The sequence below is a fragment of the Zosterops lateralis genome (genome assembly GCF_965231275.1).
Source record: "Zosterops lateralis genome assembly, chromosome: 3".
NCBI classification, from domain to species: Eukaryota; Metazoa; Chordata; class Aves; order Passeriformes; family Zosteropidae; genus Zosterops; species Zosterops lateralis.
Window position 1 is genome coordinate 82347941 of NC_139764.1, and position 19131 is coordinate 82367071.

Here is a 19131-nt window from a genome sequence, read left to right on the forward strand (position 1 = left end):
ATGGAAGACATAAGGCTGCCCAATGTAATAAAAATGGAGAATGGAAAATTAGCTTTCTAAAATAGCTGTTTGAATGAAAGCTTTGTATCTGTGAAGGAGTTACAAGTACCTGGAGAGAGGAAACAGATACCTGGGATCCCAGAGCAACAAGTTAAGATGGGAAGGGTGAGAGTCATGTAACCTATTTTCAGATGTCATGGGCACCTGATTTAAACCCAGCATCTTATGATCAGTGGAGAGAACAAAACACTTCTAGGGAGTTATTTCACCAACTGTATTAGCAGGAGAGGAGCTCTGCTTTAGAAGTGCTTGTTTCTCCCAAGAGCATAGGGAGACTGGGTAAATAACTCAAAAGCATATTAGTACAACTGAACCCTAAGGTGATGTACATGATCACTTGCAGCTCAAATCAAACTGCCAAAGAGGAAAGAGCCTCCTTAGCCCTCCTTCCTGTAGAAATTCTTCAAGCTTTGCTAGCAAAACTTTTTAAAACTGATAGGTGTTTTGGACCAAATAAATAAATCAATCAGAGAGGTTTTAGCTGCTTTATTAACATCTCTCTACATACTATATAATATATAGTTATCTCGAGCTCATTATGGTTATGTTTCCCTTCCATTTAATGTAAAGTTCATTGGCTGAAGCCCAAAGTCACAAACAGTCCCTTGAAGTTTTGTTAGAAGACACTATCTAATCAGATTTTTCACAGATCCCCTCCTTGTATGAAGAGTAATTGTGAGGTTTCTTTTTCTGAACAGTATTAAAATTAAGGATTTCTGTGTAACCACTATGAACCTGATGAAGTAGTCTCAGAGCTGTGGGATAAATTTTAAGCAACATTTTTGTATTAAAATATACTGAAAATTTGCAATATAAATTTTGTTAAATTCATGGAACTGGACAAGTAACAAAAGTTAACCAAGGAAATGTCATGCTGTTTTTTTAACAAATAGTGCATTGCTGCTTTAATATGAGATGTACCACAGAAAGTATCAGAAGGTTTAGAAGCTGTGGGCCGTCCAGAGGAATGTGTATCTCTGTGATTCCATTTTTTGCAAAGGTCAGGCAAAGGATTATCTCATTTTGTTGGTAGTTGGTAACAGGAGACAAACCTGTTTATGTTCCACAGGAATTAATGTCATGATTGTGGTTAAGTCAAAGAAGAGGAATTTGGGAGGGTTTGTTCATTAAGTGATCTATCTGTGTAATATTTCAGTGCTCCTTCTTTTCCTTCTATATACTTCATCTCATCTATTCTTATTTTATTCAAACAGTATAAAAGACAAAAATTTGTCTTTGTTTCTGAAGTTGTTTCTCATAAATGTAGTTTACTATGCTTGTGCTTATGTTGTTGTTACAAGAAAATCTTGTAATATTTATAAAATTCTAATTTGTGAAGACAAGGATGTTGAAGAATTATTATTCTGCTGCCTTCTTTTGAACTTCTTTATCCATTGAATAAACCTGAGGTGAGATCTGGGACCTCAGAAAATGTACATAAAAGATTAGAGAGATATTGATGTTCAGTTCTATAAATGTGTTTGCAGTTTATATGAACCACATGTTTTTTGGACTAGATTTTGTCATTTGTGGAATTTCTCAAAAGTACAGATCATAGTATTTGTGAAGTAACATTTTCTTCTATACATTCTTGTCATGTATCCAGGAGAAAATATCCAGGATAAAATAAAAGGATATGCACTAGCTGGGATTAAATAAAAAAAACCAGCTAATCAGTGATAACAAAAAAAGAGTGACTAAACAGTCAGATAGTATTCTCTAAAGTCCCTCCAGCTTCTGTCTATGGCCTGAAGACAGCAGTGGAAGAACTTCCAACAGTGCCTCTGTAAATAAATATTTTACTGGTTTTCATGGAGAGAGAGATCTCAGAGTGAGGGGACACTGCTCTTCACTGGGAAGTGAATCCCGTTTTTTTAGGATGCAGTGTTTTCCTAGTCTTCCTAGTCTTGCCTATGTCCATGCCAACACAGTGGAGGCTGTCTCTGTGTAATTTCAAAGTCTGATCATCCTTTGACTTGCCCTTCTAGTTTACTACAATCAACTACTGGTAATTCCCTTATATTCGGCAAAAAAAAGGGTAGTGAGGAGCTGGTGAGGAGCTGCAGCCTTTCCTACCATCCTAATAAAACTTTTCATATGTAAATCTCATTCCACATCTATCTCGGTTCCACCTGTGGCGTCCTGATGATTTGAGATCAGTAATCTGATTGCCCAGGAATGCTGCATAGATTACCAACTCCACTCAAGTGCAGTGTTTGTCCAGGTTTACTTTGTCCGATTAGTTTTAGATCTTCCCAGGATGTGAAAGGCCTGTGATGTGCTGCTGTACCCACTTGCCACTACTCTGACTCTGTGCTGCTGCCTGGTGCACTCCATTATCCCAAAGACCTACCCTCATCATATGCTGATGAGCAAATGCAAAATCGTTATTTTCAGTATTTTTTTCTCTATTTTCTTTATGTACTTCCTGAAGGAATGTAGGGAATATTTCCTTTGTGGTTTGAGCACAGTGATTAGGCTGCTCCTGTGAATGGCAAGACATATAATGGTTCTATGTATGGAGTCAGATGGAAAGCAGGCACTCTGGCTGCCCTTCACCTTTACTGTACATAGAGATGGGCTGTCCATTCCTTTCTGTTGCTTGCTTCCAAAAAGAAAACATTTTGAAGACAAAATATTTATACAACATTTTGGCCTGTCAGATATGAATGGTGCCTTCAGATGTATTTCAGCTTCTTGAGTTAAAGTCTTTCTGTCAGGCCTGAGGAAACCAAAGGTCTTTATAGTAATCAGTGTTCACTGGCAACTACTTCCTAAAATGTAATGATTAACTGGCTTCTATTATCAGTACAGGAAGCTAGTTAAAATCCCTTACTAATTTACTTTATTATTTCTCATCATATTTCTCTTCTGACATTACAATAATCCATGCTTTAATGATTGTTGAAGTTTATTTAAATGTTTGAAGGCAAATTGCTTTGTTATATGTCTATATGTATGTATGAAAAAATAACAAATCCTCTTGTTCGCAGCACAAATTCTATCTTGGTGGCCATGTCTTGCTCTATGTGACACGTCCTATTTTTGTTGTGAATGGTATAATAAACCTCAGTGTAGGTAAAGGTTTGAAACTCACATTCCTATAAAAAGTGTTTGTTAATCTTGGATTTGAAGAGACTTATATTTCACAGTGTGTGTCCGCTGGCAGTGTAAGCCAAACTGATTGCACAAAACAGTTGTTTATGTCTAGTTAGGTTCTTAGACTGCCCTCATCACTGAAACTTCTGCACTCCTGCTAAAATATATTGGGTGCACTAAACTGCCTTTCCACATTTTCACTGCTTTCTTTTTTTGTTTGCATCAGGACATTTTTCTGTTTTCTTCCCTCTCCTGATTGGATTATGTATTTGTCTGTATCTGAAGAGATTTTTTCCCTCTTATTTGTCAGCCTATTGCTTAATAGAGAAGTTGCAATTCCTAATAATATTAACAGTGAAGGATACAGAGCCCTTCTGCATCAAATTTTGCTCCTTCTTTGACTAGTAAGCAATTGCATTTTTGGTGGTTTTTTTTTGGTTTTTTTTTTTTTTTTTGGTTCATTTGTTTTTTGGATTTTTTTGGGGTTGGTTTGTTGTTGTTGTTGTTTTGTGGGGTTTTTTTGGTTTGGTTTGTTTGGTTTGTTTTTTTTGTCTTATAGAACACTACAGCAATATGTGACAAACCAGCCATATCTTTCATCTGCAGCAGAATTATTTTCTTCAGGTGCTCAGGTTTTGCTGCAGTACTTTGTTACCCTTTGTTGCAAATGATTTATTTTACTTGTTTTGCAATGTTTTACTGATTTGTCTTGGTTTTAGCTTAAAATGGTCATGTTCTATTCTGTTTAATTCCCAACTATGCCACTATGGTCTGGAGACTAACGGGTTTTCTTTTTCTATTACATGTTCTCTGAAGGTTGAAGTGTCCCTAAAAGAGTGTTAGTTGTGATGCCTTGGAGATTTGTTATGTGCTGCATATTTTTTTATACCCCAGCCTATCATAGATTCAGCAGTAATAAAAAGCAAGCAATGCAGAAGCACTTAGTGGATGATCTGGAGGCCATCCTTCTGATAGATATACAGAAAAATAGCTTGAGATGCCTAAGTGTATTCTTGACTTTCTAGGAAGATTTACTTAGACCTCAGGGAGAAAGAAAATCTGTTTAATATGAAAGAGTTGTGGGAAAAACATGACAAAATAAAGTAAGCCTCAATTTTTAGAGGTATATATATGGGAGGGAAGCAAAAATACTCAAAAATCTTGGCCTCCCACATTCTGTAAAAGAGGAATGTGGGGATAATATTTGCCAAAAAGAGATCTGGTTTCGGTTAAAGAAATCTTAGACTTAATGTGGATTTTAGCAATAATACAACAGAAGTAGCATAAAGTGCATCAGCTCTGAATATGAATTGAATTGTATGTTTTCTCGGTATCACTGAAATGTGTAGTTCAAGAGATTCTTTGGACTTTTCTTTGGTAGTTAAACTCTGGCTTCTGAAGTTAAACTTCTGAAATTTCTGGGAAAAACACCCTAAGAATTTTCTGGTTATTCCACTTTCTTGTGAAGCCTAAATTTTATTTACTTCTTAAAAATGCATTACATAAAATAAGACATGAGAAATAGTACTAAACACATTAATGAAAAAAACCAAATCATTACTCTGGGAAAAATACAAGATGTGGAATTGTGCTGCAGACAAGATTCTTATCAGATTACTTTTACTGTCCTAAAATGAGTGTTCAATCATCTCCTCTCAATGACTGATGTTGATTTTCTACAGAGAAAGCAAAACCAAGCAGCTCAGACTGTATACCTAATTTATGACATTTAGAGGACACAGATCTGCTCTGAGGTACTGTTCATTTACTGTGCTGACACCACCTTTGGAGATATCAGAAGCTGTCTGGACATGGTGCTAGGCAGCCTGCTCTAGGTCACCTTGTTTAAGCAGAAGAATTGGTTGAGATGCCCTCCAGAGGTTCTTCTGAATCTCAACTTTTGTCTGATTCTGTGACATCTGTTAAAAACAAAACAAAACAAAACAAAACAAAACAAAACAAAACAAAACAACAACAAAAAAAAGTAACAAAAAAGTAGCAATATGTTAATTTTTAAAGAGAATGGTGATCTAATAGAATGAATAGTATTATATAGTTTTCTTACAAATTTCTTTGGGCAGTACCATCTCTGGCTCCTCTGCTAAGTAGTCTTTGTGCTGTTATGCTTCTGATTACTGCAAGTGAGGATCCTCAGGAGCTGACTGAATATAGTTCAGTCTGCTTAAATTAGTCAAAAAGAAGGAAACTTACATGGCTGTCAGTGGGGATTGATGTTTACCTTTGACTCAGTAAGTACCTTGTTCTGTTGAGGTTTCTCATACTCAGAAAGGCAGTAGTTTAGAGGATGAAGAATGTTTAAGATACTATCCCTTCTCTTGATTTCTGCATTGTGCAGTAAAACTCTGTTGCCTATGGATTCCCCATCTCATTTCCTATCACTATTTTTGTTTCTCTAAATAATTTAATTGTAATTATGAGGGCTAAGGGGTCTCGTGTAGTTCCTTATAATTTAGAGGGGTTTCCATCTACGTAATTTGTGTGAGTAGAAAGGTATTGGACACCAGTCTGAGATTATCAGACATTCATTGCAGGTTTTGGTTCAGATAGATGCCCTAAGCAGTTGCATAGACTCTACATATGGAAGAAAGGAGTTTAGATTTGTTAGTTTTCTTTTTGGCACTATGAACATTGGTTTAAGTAAGTCACATTTGATGGGTGATGTTCCAGCGTAGTGCTTTCTAGTCAGAAAGAACGTGGCAGATCTCATATTCAGTCCAAACATGTTATCGTTCAAACTTTTTCTGTAATTCCAACTGCTGACTTACTGGTAATAACAGGAGTAGCATTTGGGGATTTTTTCACAGAGGGTGTTTTCCAACAGATACAATTTAAAAATAGAAATTCTTCTGCTGTTTCCAAAATCAAACCAAAACAAAAGTATTTTTATAGTTTTAGTGCCAAAATATACAGAAAGTTTGTATGCTAGTATGGGCAAAACTGACTCAAAAGCAATAAAACCTTATTTCCCTCCCAAATTTCCTATTTCCACCTGCACTTGTTACTATTAATATTTTGTTATCTATATTATCCTGCCCTTTCAACAGTCATTAAAAAAAGTAAAATTAATCTCTCCTAACACACTCTAGTAAACTCTGTGCTTAGGCAACTGTGTGCTAAACAGCACTTCTTAGAAACAAGGTTTTTCAAGTACTTTTGTCTATCACTGGCAAGCAATGTCTTTTCATACGCAAGTTACTGAAACAACAATTTAACTGAGCCCTTTTCATCATTGTTCACCCCATTTTAAATAGTGGAAAGTAGAAACATTCCTCTTCCTCACATCTGTGAAAGTAAAGCCAGAAAATGTAAATAATAAATAACCATAATAAATGTCAAATAACCTGTTTTGCATACATCCTCTTTTTCTTTCCATTGAAAATTGAATGTTTGATACTTAATGGAGATTAAAATCTTGAATTTCAAAACTCTGCCTCTGATCCCTTGCAGAAATATTCCTCAACTTTAGATTTGTTCCTGAAATTAAACACCTTATCCTTCTCTTTTGTTTTCTTGCTCAGTTGCACACAAATTATTCGTACCAATGCTGTGACTGTCTCTGAGAAGTGTTTGTGTACTGTTTGGCCATGGGACTGGAAACAGCTCTTTATGAAGAAGTGGTGGACTGTTATTTACATATGGAATACACCTATGGTTTTTCTCTGGGGCATCTTGTCTTGAGGCTTCCAGGGAGACAAAACTGGGAAACACCACTTCTTCCTCACCTAGTCATTCCAGATAGAGGACTCTGGGCAGGTACCTATTTTTAAACTGCTGGGATGCTCATGTATGTTTTAGCCACTTCTTTCTCCACAACAGTTCAAGTCCTACAGATCCACAGATAATGTAATAACAAGTTTAGGCTGCTGTCAAAAAAATCTGGAGATGCACTAATGGTAACGATTGGCTTACAATGTCTTAATTGCAGTAGGATGAACCCAGTCTGAACTTGTACTGGGCCATATAAATGGCACCGAGTGGATGACAGAAGCAAGTGTCGTATAGGAAATACAGCTGCAATCTGGGGATGTGCAGTGGAGGAATCCTCCCCCTGGCACACAGAACACCAAGCAAGGAAGCAAGGGAGAGTGCAGAACTGTGTGAAAAGAGCAGAGCTCGCTGTGCCCGTCCTGTCCCACCGCCCGCGGTGAGGTGGCCCTGCCGCAGAGATAGGTGGCACTGTGTTCTTGGGGATGGCAGAGCAGAGCTCCGCATCCCATAGGGCGTGACGCAGTTTCCAAGGACAGAGCTTCCCTTCTGGGGGTGCTAGCCCTCAGGTGCCACAGCTGTAATAATAAATTCAGATTATCTGTTTGGAGAAAACAGTCTTTGCTTCTGGTTTACATGTTTACTGTATAATGTTCTTAGTTTACAAATACTGCCGTGTTTCACCTCAGAGTGCTTCATTTCACTTGAAAATTATTATTAATTTGTATGGGGCAGGGGGGAGTCCTGGTAAAGAGATTTCCTCTTCAGGGTTGTTAATAACCACAGGAATTTATTTAGAAATGAACAAATTGAGAGAGGTTGAAGGCCAGTGACTAACCACCGTGGTCTAGGAGCTCAAGTCAGCCAATATCAAACTGGAAATAGATTGCAAAAGTTAGGATTACTTGAAACAGGAAGTGTAATTTATTCTTGGACTGCAGTATATATTGCTGTGGCAAATTATCCATGTTTGATTTATGTATTCCTTCTCAAAGATGTGCTTTAATTCACTGCAACTTGCTGTTTTGCATGAGGACAATTCCACAATCTTTCCTGTGTAGGAGGCTCTATTAGATTATAAAAGTAGTTTATTCTGGCCTTAGAAGCAAATAATCATTTTTATCTTAGTTTTTGAGCAAGTTGCATACCACTCCTGGGGTGTGGCAGTGAAGATAATAAGATGATTTACTCCATTTCCAGAGGTCTAATTTACAGACTGGTTCTTCCTACTTTTCTCCATTTGACCCCACTGTAGTGAGAGCCACATTCTGGGGCTTTGGATTTAGAAATGTTCAGACGATTCTAAAGTTATCACTGTTTTTTCTGTCATTTTGTAGACAGGGTTGTGCCTGAGTCCAATGGGCAATCTGATGTTCTTGATGTGGCTGTATATCTAACTGCCCCATATTTGATCTTCACCTCACTTCATTTGAAGACACCTTATGGGATGCCAGTATTTTTCTTTGTACAATGAAAAAAAGAAATATAAAATAACTGAAATGGACATGCCTTTTAATAGGTTTCTTTTATTAAGATTACAACTTTTAAAAAAAACCAAAAGAACAAAAAAATGTTTCTTGAAGACAATACATAGATAAAGACAGCATATGAAGAATTGAAATGAAAGACACCCTGGCTTTATTTTACTGATAAAGCATGCAAAACTATTATAGAAAATACTGTTCCAAGTGTTCCTGGAGGTTTATGACTGTGGTGAGGATCTTTTTGGCAGGATTATAAAATAGACAAATAAACTGAATCAATGAACTAAATGCAAAAATAGGTTTCTCTCTTTGGTTATAAACAAGCAGGTGCTGAGATGAAAATATAGCAGGCCTAACACCTAAAAGGCAGTGTCGGCTTCTATGAAGTGACAATAGTATCTGGAAAAGTAAAAAAATCAATACCTATCTCTCCCAAAATACAGATTTGAGGAGGTGCAGCCAAGATCTTATTAATCATCACCCTCCCTTCCAACAAACTGTAAAGAAGCATATGTTATACTGTCTATATAGTCTAAAATAATAGGGATTTATAGAAATGAGCAATAAGTATGAAGGCAGGTTATCACAAAATGATGGTGCATTACCCTTCAAGCAAATGAAAAAATAATTTTTTATAAACTAAAATATTGATTACTTACTTGAATGCATTTTAAGGAGCAGCTTAATGAAGAACTCACAGTGGTTGCCCATACAGGATTATAACATACTAGAGCTCCTCAGTACATACAGTTAAGAATCTCTATGTCTATTCACATAGGTTTGTTTCTAGTATCTTGGTCCAGTTAAGGCTGATGTTAAATATTTGAAAAGGGCAATGGTAGTAGGCTGTATCTCTGAAAGCCTCTATGACTAAGAGAATGAGATATACTTGTACACCAAAGTGATGGATGGCTGCGATAAAAAATACATAGTAATACTATTATATGCATTCCAGAAAAACCTCATTTACAGGCATACATTTTAAGGTCAAGAGAAACCAGTAAGGTCAGAAGAAGACATCTGTTTTGATCTTCTCTATAAAACACATAGATTTTCTGCCAGTAATTTCTGCCTCAAGCCTGGAATTTCTCTAGATGAGCTCGTATCATAATTTTTTTTTCTTTCATTTTCTAGCAATGTAAGTACAAAGAAATATGATTCTGTGAACAGTGACAGTCCCTCATCTGTATTTGTGGTTAACATTATCTTTGAAAATGGCAACACGTCCTGCTGCTGCTCTTCTCCTCTCTCTAGTGCCACATTTTGTTCCCCTTTTTTACATTGCTCTGGCCTTTGCTGGTTGGATTTAAAAAATACTGAGATATTTGGCTTCCATTACAAATTTTCTTAGAATTATTTACTTCGGACTCCATTGTCTTGGTTGCTTGACTAAGAGATAACATTATTATCAGAAATTATAAGGAAGTTGCTTTTTAGACTTATTTGGAGGATGTCACTAAGACTTTGGATGATGCTCCTTATTGACATTAGGACCTAATGTAGGGTGCTAAACTAAAAAGTCTCTTTCATGGTTTTGTTATTCCTTTTATTTCCCACCCTCCACAACCTGTCTATTTTAAATTATTTTTTTCCATCATTCAGTAGGGGAAAACTTAGATGAGAACCATCTTCGTACTGCACAAAGTTAAAAGCTTTACACTTCCAGTATTGGTGATTAATTACACCCTTTCCCATACTAGAAATCTTTATATTTTCTCTGACTCACTCGCAAAACCTAATCTATTCTATTTTGCCTATTTTTTTCTGAAATTCCCCTGGTGTTAGAGGATTATATCTATGATGTACAGCTGGGGAGTGAGTTTGCAAGTGTACAAGAATAAGCAGACTAGCACCAGCAGGTCACTACTGAAACCCCCCCACAAGGGCTGGCAGCAGAGAATGCCTCCTAAGAAGTTGTATTGTTTTCCACTCAGTGAATGTGCCAGTAACTAATGGGAAAGAAATGTTGAGAATCGTTTGTTTTTTTCTGAGATCTATAAGCCAAGTTAATTGTTTTGTTTGCCTGATTTATTACACTTGAATGAATAACGTACTGTTAATACTGCACTTTGAGCAAAAAGTTAAAGCCAGAATAGTCAAAAAGTTACTCGTCTGTTTGGAGCACCTAAATTTTATATGAGGGAACTAAGATAGATATTCTTTTTAGAATGTGGATACCTGTATCTCACTTCAGTTCAAAGTGGAAGCATATACCAGCAAACTTTATGCTAATATACTATGTGTCTCTAAAATAATTTTCCGAATAACTGTTTCTGAAAAACAGAAGTTTTCCTAATTTTTATGCATTCTAACTATTCTATCCAAGTCAAATATTGAAATGCAAATGGAAAATAGTAATTATTACTTGGTCTCCAAAACAAAATATATTTTACATTATTGAAGTGTTTGGGACTTTCATAAATGTGTCATCACTGTCTAAATATCAGTTGCTTGACATAATAATACCTAATATTAATTTTCTCTTTATGAGCAACTTGGGAATGAAAGTATTTTTTCATTGTTCCTTGCTTGTTTAGATAATGACACAGATGAAGCATAAGTCATTCCAGAGACAGTGTTAGAGCACCAGGCTACAGCTAATCCCACAGCTGCTTCCCGTAAGGGCTTGTCCTCACCCTCTGGTATCTCATATCATTGTGGCCAACTATGTTCCTGCATGTTGAAATTGCCACAGTGTGACACCTTCTTACATCCTACTTCTTGCACAGAGACCCAGCATCACTGCAGGGTACTGGTATGACTTGCTTGAATCTTTTTCTTGCTCTGTAAGGTTAGTGTGTCCTCATGTATGAATATCAACAAGCAAAATTTTTAGTATCATTTTAGTTTTTTTCTTTCCTATCTTCTTTCTTCCCTGCCTCTTCATCTAACCCTAGATCAATACCACAAATCATCACTAGAGAAAAGCTTTCCAAAGGAGACTCTTTCTGCATTTATCTCTGAAGTACTGCTCAGATGAGAACAGAGTTGTTGGGGTAGGGAATTTTCCTTGCCAGAGACATTTACAGAGGCTGTTCTGCCATGAGATGGTAGAACCTTGTTTCAGAGTCTGAGATCTGCAACATCTTTGAGTCTTGATATCATGACAGTCTGTGGGCTGAAAGCTGTCCAATGTTACTGCTGGTCTGCTGATTAAGAGACTTATGGCTTAGAATTAGGAACAGTAATTAGATCCAGAAGCGAGTGTGGATACATCAGAATGCATACAGCCCTGGAGTAAAATGTTCCTAATGCTCCTATCAAACAAATTATGATTTGTGTGGCTTTCCTTTCCTTCAGTGAAAGACAGTGTAGGAATAACTGCAGGAAGCTCTTGGTCTGGGAGAAAAAGGTTGTCTTTGGAATAAATATCACAGTGAAAACTTTCCACCCTAAGCCTTTCATTAATTTCTCATGTCATCTTAGTATATTTAAGCTCTGTAAGAAATTATGCTGCAAAAAGTTCTTCCCACGTGTAATTTTTCCTCAAGTGAAGTACATACCTTTCAAATTATAAACTTCCTACTTGTCCTAGGAAAATTCTCACTGTATAAATAATTGAACTCATCTGCAGTGAACACAAGTATTCTTTCTCTAGAAGTCTAAAATATATGCCTAAATACACATCTTGTACTTAGTGCTTTAAATAGTAATTACTCCTGTGAAGTCACTGGAAGCCCTTAAAAGGGTTTGACAGTTTCCCCGCAATCTTTCAGTGAATGTAGTAGCTGGGCTGTGCAGTGCAACATCCACTGATAATTCAGCAGCTGAGGAACTCAGTAAAGCCTGCTCCAAACTTCTCAGCTGTTGACAGGCTTGACTTGCTGAGAACACTGGTTAAATATAGCACAAGCGAGCTGAGCTCAACAAAGTCATTGCTGTAACACTGTGTGAAGAGACCAGAAGAGGGGAAATACAATCTGAGAACTAAACTGCCAAAGCCTAACACCACCTAGCAACAGTTGAAAAAACTTTTAAACAAAAGTCTGGGTGAGACACAGACAGAGAGAGTATACCTCCTGCTTCTCCTGCCTGGGATTTCTGTGAGAGGCAGCTCCGGTCTTCTGTTCCCTACCTTGTTTCCTTCATTACTTCAACTGCTGGTAGATCTAGAAAAGTGGGAAAAGTTTCTATCTTTGTGCTCTCCTGAGCTGGATCATTCTACTCCTGTGATAGTGCTGTGGGACAGGCTACTGAGATCTTGCAGTGTAAAGGATATAATCCCAGGTCCGTGTTGCTGACAGGTAAGACTGAGTTAACCACTCTGTTGGTTTTTTTTACAAGAATCTTTATTTTCTAGTGTCTTTTTTACAAAAAATTTCTTTTCTAGTGTCTATTGTCTCTTTCCTTCTTTGAACAATCTTCTGAATCATTTGGAAATGTCAACAGATGAAAGCTGGGATAAAAGTTTTAGAGGCTTTTTTAATGTTTTCATGATAGAAAATCATTGCTTAAGTAACTTTTGCAGTTCAGAGACTGAGCATAATAAAATAGCTAGTAGTAATATGAAAAAAATTTGCATAGATTTTGACATGTATCTTATTTATATCTGCTTACATGCAGACAGAATATAAATCAACATTTAATATTAGAATATGTATCATCTCTGACCAGTGATAGTCTAGCAGCTATTAAAAACAGTGACAACCTGTGTGACAAATAAAAGGAAACAGCCATTCAGTAACACAAGTAAGCAAATAGTTCATGGCTCAGTGTATTTGTACTTTCTGTTTCCTTGCTAACTTTTAGGACACACCTGATGCTTTTCACACTGCCTTTGTGACAACTGCTCTTGCTTCTTTCTCTTGTGCTTATATACATAGAATGAATATTAATCTCTGCTGCTTTGATTAGCAGCCTAATGCAACCGTCCTAAGGACTAACCTTATGTTCGTTGTACCTAAGTGTGCTTGAGCTGGGGTTAAAGTGTATGTTTCTTTCAGCAAAATAAATGAGAAACCAGTTCTCAGATGTTTTACCCTGACAGCAGGATGGAAGCCTGTTTGTTTTTGGAAATGCACATCCTATGGCCCCATAGAGGTCATATAATTTAGGGGAGGAATTGCTTAGTATGATTTGCTTTGTCTTAACTGACAAAAGCCATTTGATCAATTGGAGAATGAATTCCACTCCTCTCTGCCACCTCTTTTAAAGTTGCTTTCTGCAAACTAAGGAACTCTAGTACGCATGAATTTTTAAGAGACATACTGATTATAAATTCATATGCAATATGAATTCAGTTATGAAGGCAGAGGTTTAAAGAATGCCCTTACCCTGTACTAAAACCCTGTTCACAGATTTATGTAGAATTGTCTCAGACAAAAAATATTTGTCCTAAAGCAGGAATGAACTAACTGAGTCTGTGCTGACTGTCTGTGGTGTTTGACACTTAGTCTGTGGACTCTGGGAGTGCCTCAGGGAGATGAGAATGTCTTGCTTTAGCTGAATAATTCTAGTTGCATCCCTGCATACTACATAAATGACATCAATACCACATCTTAGCAGCGGATGGATTGGATGGAATTAAAACACTCTGAAGCAACTTGTACTTGGTGACTGCGAATGTAACTGCCTGTGACATGATAAAATATGTTAAGTATTAGGATGGAAGAAAGTTCTTAAAAGCAAAAAGTAACACAGTGTACATTTTATTTCGTAGCAAGGGGCACACTAAAGCACTAAACAGAAACACTTTTTGGCAACTATCGTTTAATGTGATAATCATTATTGTGGAATTACTAAAGCACTATGGTATCTCAAATCAAAGTCTCAAAAGGAAACTTTGGAATTTCTTTTTAATAAGGACATATCCTGAGAAAGTTATTTTTTCATAAGAAGGCTACACAGTGAGAAATAAATCTGAGACAATATGATTTGTAGTCTTAGTCATCTTGACATTAGAGTGAAAATTACTGTTTCTTCTCTTTAATGAGATATCTGGCAAATTGAACTGGAGAAATGACAAATTTGACCTTCTGAAAATATAGGGATGGCAAAATATGGGAAAATGCTATGCTCATATTGACTCCTTTTTTGGTTTAGTTGTTGCTCAGTGTAATATGTGGTTATACAACTTCCCTTTTTGGCACAATTTACTTTTAGCAAAGTTTTTTAGATCAAAAGGCAAGTTATCAGCCTGATAATTGTCAAATGAAGTGATTTTTGAACAGTCTAATAGCAACTTCAAACTCTAGCACATGGAATTGTGGTTTTACATACATCTGTCTTCCTTTCCACTTCAAAATGGAGGAGGAGGCTAAAATTACTCTTTTCAACAGGTGTCCACAAAGAGTCTCTGGGATTTTCCAATCAAATCTGTGGAATATATAATGTGGCTATTCGACAGATGGTTTTATACTTGAAAGATAGCCAATTCTTCTGACTACAGTGAAACCAAAGTCAGTTTTATGTCAAATCAAAAAGTAATTTATGTTTTGGTGATACACTCCATTGTAGTGATTTTTGTGGAAGACAAGTAGACATAGCATTCCCATTTATTTTCCTCCTTATGCATAATTTTGATTTTGTTTATATTTACATAACTGTGGACTGAATGGTGCCTTTCATGGTGCTAAAGACTCCTTCCAATCTGAATCCACTTTTAGACTCTGTCAGTGAGTTTTTTTGATTTTATTATAATGTTTTCATAGTTATGGTTATTATGAATTATTATTATTATGAATTATTCTTGATTATTATTGATTTTGTTTTAATTTTAGCTGATCTGGCCCCAGCTAAAGTCACCATCTTAACTGTTTTCATCACCTCAGTCTTTCAGTCTCTTTATAGAGGATCTGATTGTTTTTAACACCAAACTCAAAGACTTGAAATCCACCTTCAAATCTCAGCACTGTTCTGTCCTTGCCTACATATGCCTTGATTTTCCTGAACTCCTTCCTCTCATATCTGGTAGACTATTGACCTTTGGCTCTGGTGTTTACTGGCACATCCTTTATGCTACTGGGTTTAGTGAGCTTGATGTTGACCTCATGACATCTGAGTTTTCTGTGGTGCCACTCACTGTCACACCTGACACAAATGAAAATACTAAACATTAATATTAATAGAACTGTGTCAGCCAAAGCAGGATTCCTGAAGAAATGGATATGCTTTCTGGAAGCAGCTTGTGAACTAAGTATTAGTATGTTAGGAAATCTCTGTTTTGCTGGTGTGCTCTGTTTTGCTCCTCTGGGTTACAATTTCACCATTATAGTTATTTCCACAATAAAAGCTTCTTATTGGTAGAGGTGTATCAGTGAAACTCCTCCTGATAGAGGATCTTTCTCTTGGCAGAGATTCCACACATGCTTAATTTAAGGCTTTTGGTAATCTTATCTAACTCAGTTCAGGTACCCCCAGGCAGAAATTAAGAATGTGCCTCAGAGCTGTGCCAGTCAAAGGTCAGGTTCATGCCACTGAATTCAGATGAGATTTCCTTTGAATTTAATAAGATCAGGTTTAGTATTCAGGAATTAGCAGATAAATTTCCAGTCCCTTAAGAGCATTTAACAAAATAGATGATCTCTATTCCTGTCCAAATTTTTTTTCTTCTAAGAGACATTTTACTTTTCCTCCAATTTCCTGTTTCTTCCTTTCCTTTCTCAAGGTCTGTCTTGCAGGTTGCAACATTATTTAAATGCATAAACTTAATTTTGGGCAGAGGTTTTATCCTTCTACATATCTAAAATGACAATTGGAGAAATAAAGTGAATAACTGTGAAGAAGCCAGATGAAACAGCATTACAAATGAGAAGGAACTCCATCTATCCATATTTCCTATTTCACTAAAAATGTTTAGTATATAAAACCTAGGATAAGGACTGAAAGATAGAAAGATAAAAAAGGATATTCTAATGTATAGAAATGTTTAAATACTTCTTTGCAAGAAGCTCAAATGTCTTAACATTTCAGCTGCATCATCTTATTGTGGTAGTTTTCATTTTTAGCCTGTTTTCCTTTCTCTCATTGTTTTCTACTGAAAGTCATTTCCTAATTTTACCAGAATACTGGTAATTATTTGGGGACAACAGGCTTTTCTTAATTTTGGAGCATATTGCATAACTGATAAAATAATCAATTAATAAAATATTAACATTTTTTAAGCCTCTCTTTTTCTACTTAGTAGCCAGTATTTGTACCAAGCTAGTGACACTAGAACTTGTAATATGGTTCTGTAGTTATGCTTTGAGGTGAAAGGCAGGAACAATTGTGCCTGTGTCCTGTTCAGGAGAGACAGTGAGAGTCTCTGATCATGTTGAAAATATGTGATGCCTCATGTATTTGTGAAAATCCTACATTTCAGGACACTTGATTAGATTTTCCCTTTTATTTTGAGTCTTTGCACCTACTCCTCCTGCTGCTGCAGATAATCTGTACTTTCTATATTACTATTTATTCTCAGCATCATGGTAAAAATAACTATTAATATATGTGCAAATAGAAAGATTTCCTAAGTTGGGACAGTTGTGGTTTTTTGATTTTTTTTTTTTAAATTCAAGATGTCTTGCCCTGTGATTCTCATTCTGCTCTGTCTGGACTATCTCTCTGAGTCTTTTCCACAAGTAAAGCATGCAAATTGTAGTTCTAAAGATGATCTGTAAGATTACGTAGATAGTGGCATCCTTTACAATGTTTTACACACTCAGAAATACAGAGAAAACAATTAAAAGCTTAATTACATCTTAATCAGAAATGGGAGTATCTGTGTGCATGTGCACATGTCTTTTGCAAGGAAGGAAATGCTTTTTGGCACTACAGAATGCTTTGCTGAAGGAGTGGGACAAACACATCCAAAGCACAGGGAAATAGGCTGGAGCTTGTACTTTTTCCCTTAAATGGACAACCCGTCTGGTTGCTGTGTGCTGAGAGGCAAAGGGGGGTGTGAATCTGAAAGATCGCTGCACTTTGTCCAAGTGAGTTTCATTTCAAAGCTGATAAAATGACAATTAAAATCTCAGCTGTCTAAGAGATGACCAAAGTCATTCAGATAGAAACTGGTGGTATTTCAAAACAAGAGCAGAAACCTAGATGAATTTGCAATAAACTTGTCCAGTTTGATTTACACACTTTTAGAGCTCTGTAATACAATAATGGTTACTTTCTTCACTTTTCCTTTTTGGGGAAATGGTGACAAAGAGTGTAATGTTTTGTGATTTATGCTGTTCAAAAGTCTGTTCCAGCACATAGGTAAAAGAGATATTTTGGAATCTAAATCCATTTTCTATCTGAAGCCCACAATATTTAGAGGCTTGTATGTTTGCAGGAGGGAGGTATCTAACTGACTGGTGTGTTATGGTTGTTGACAGCAAGAGCTCCAGCTTCGCTAACAAACTTTAAAAAAACTAACTGATAAAAAATGGATTTTATTGCAGTAACATAATAGGGTTGTTGTTTTCTTAGAAACTGGCCTTTAAGGCTGCTCCTATTATAAAAAATAAGTAATTGAAAATGAAAACTCATGTGTCCTTGGTAGAAGAATTCTCACTAGAGTTTATCAGCCTGCTTGCATTTTTCAGAAAATATAAAGCAAATGAATACAACAGAAAGCAGAGACTGCTTGCATCAGTGTAATCGAATTGCTGCCAACTTGCTTTGTTTATCTAAGAGATCTCTGTGAAAATAAGGTCTTTCCCACACATGCATGAGTCACAGGATGTAATGCAGCTAAGCAGACTTGCTTCAGCCTTCTAATGCACACAAATCTAAACTAACCTGTTTTAGTGCCTGCTCCTGTAACTAAATGAGATCTAACTTGACAACAGGAAGGGAGAAGTAATGGTGAGTTCATGGTGCTATTTCAGTGCAACAACCTGAATGCTAAGGAAACGATGCAATTTCCATTTATTGGGAAAACTGCAGTTACTGTGACAACAAATATACACTGAAAAAAACATACGCAATTTATCCTCAAGCTCAATTTGGTGAACATAGTAGAAAAGGTATTCATAAAATCTCACACTATCTAGTTATGTGTCTCACAGAACATTCTTACTTTTAAAATATATAATCCAGATAGATTGTTCAAAAAATAACCCTTTAAAAGCCATAAGCAACGGCATAAACAAAGAAAGAACATGTGGTTGATGATGACTGGTTTAGTGTTGGGCTGACTGAAACTTAATTAACCATATATTTCTCCTGCTGAAGTTATTCAATTCCTATGTCTGTCATTCATACTTATCCCGAAATCTCACTTGTCTCACCCTCTGTAATTGCAAAGTCTCTTGGATCTAACTTTTAAGGTAAAGGCTATGGTAGTTCTTCTACAGTGTGTTATTTCTCCTTTTTATTTTTCAACAAGGACTTCTATGATGTAAAGAAACATACATTTTATTCCAGTAGATAAGGATTTCAATACCTCAGTCTGATAAAATTCTTTAGAGAAAACTGTACATTCCAGTTTTTAACTCTGGGTGGGAGATAGCAGGAAGGGAACGATGCCAGGCTGGATGTCCTCAGGCATGTCAAACATAGAGCAGAACAAGATGTCCCTGTGGGCAGAGGGACACACATGGCAGCAGGGCTCCTGAGTGCCAGGGGAGCCTCGTGTTCTGAGGCAGCTGGCTGTGGGAACCACTGCTGCCTCAAGTGGCACGAGACAGGGGATGGAATCCGAGGCACAAAAGGCATCAAAGTGCAAAGAGTAAAAGGCAGGGTCACAGCAGCATATCCTCTGCATGAGGGCTGCCACTTATTTACAGAGCCATAACTGAGGTGGAAGGAACTGGCAGAAGTCATCCAGTCTCCCTCAAAGTGGGACTAT

At 36.6% G+C, this 19131-nt stretch overlaps 1 protein-coding gene across 3 annotated transcripts in view; it reads left to right on the top strand.

Annotated features, from left to right (window-relative positions):
• Window positions 1-12127: 12127 nt before the first annotated feature.
• The window catches only part of FILIP1 (filamin A interacting protein 1), a 101754-nt gene continuing 94750 nt past the window's right edge, over window positions 12128-19131 (top strand). Inside the window, exon 1 of one of the 3 annotated variants that reach the window (XM_083856023.1) lies at window positions 12128-12613. The gene's annotated coding sequence lies outside the window, so the exon portion shown is untranslated. The remainder of the gene's footprint in view (window positions 12614-19131) is intronic. The other 2 variants (XM_083856024.1, XM_083856025.1) reach the window with 2 other exon arrangements.